We start from the raw sequence: 1,369 nt of genomic DNA on the forward strand, positions 1-1,369 counted from the left end.
GACAGAGCACCAAAATACAGAAAACAAACTCTAACAGTATTGAAAAGAGAAATATACAGTTCTACAATAACAGTAGAAGACTTTAACACACCTTTTTCAATGAAGGACAGAACAACTAGACAGAAACTCAACAAAAATACAGAAAATCTAAACAACACAATCAACCAACTTGACTTCATAAACATATGCAGAACACTCTACCCAACAGAAGCACAGTACACATTCTTCTCCAATACACATGGATCATTCTTCAGAATAGACCATATTTTAGGCCACAAAGCAAGCCTCAATAAATTCAAAAACAATGGAATAGTACCAAGTATCTTCTCTGATCACAATGCTATAAAATTCGAAATCAATGATAGGAAGAACAAGGAAAAAATAATCAAACACATGGAAACTGAGTAACACTTTGCTTAAAAACCACCGGGTAATAGACAAAATTAAAAATAAAATGAAGTAAATTCCTAGAATCAAATAAGAATGAAAACACAACATACCAAAAAATTTGGGACCCAGAAAAGCGGTACTCAGAGGTCAACTTATAGCACCAAATGCACACATCATAAAAAAAGAAAGAAAGAAAGGGCCAAAATCAAGACCTTCCCCTATAATTAGAACAATTAGAAAAAGAGCAGCAAAAGAAACTCACAGCTTCCAGAAGGAAGGAAATAATATAAATAAAAATTAGAGAAGAAATAAATGAATCAGAAAACAGAAAAACAAAAGAATCAACAAGAGTGGAAGTTGGTTCTTTGAAAAGATCAATAAAATTGACAAACCACTGGCCAAATTGACCAAAAAAAAGAGGATAAGATGCAAATAACCCAAATAGGAAATGAGATGGGTGACATCACAATAGAACCAACTGAAATAAAAAGAATTATAACAGATTATTATGGAAAAATATACTCCAAAAAATTGACAACATAGAAGAAATGGACAAATTTCTAGAAACAAACTACCTACCCAAACTTGATCCATAACAAAAGAAGAAATTGAAGAGATCATTAAAAAATCTCATAACAAAATAAAAGCCCTGGCACAGATGGCTTCACTGGATAATTCTACAAAATATTCAGAGAAGCATTGACACGAATACTACTCAAACTATTACAGAACATAGAAAAGGAAGGAATACTCCTGAATTCATTCTACGAAGCCAGCATAACCTTGATACCAAAGCCAGGCAAAGACATCACTAAAGAAGAAAATTACAGACCAGTATTTCTCGTGAATACAGATGCAAAAACTCTGAATGAAATTCTAGCCAATAGAATTCAACAACATATCAAAAAAATAATACATCACAACCAAGTGGGCTTCATACCAGGTATGCAAGGATAGGCCAACATTAGAAAATCAATAA

This window comes from Trichechus manatus, unplaced genomic scaffold (assembly GCF_000243295.1).
Source record: "Trichechus manatus latirostris isolate Lorelei unplaced genomic scaffold, TriManLat1.0 scaffold00173, whole genome shotgun sequence".
In the NCBI taxonomy this organism is placed as follows: domain Eukaryota; kingdom Metazoa; phylum Chordata; class Mammalia; order Sirenia; family Trichechidae; genus Trichechus; species Trichechus manatus.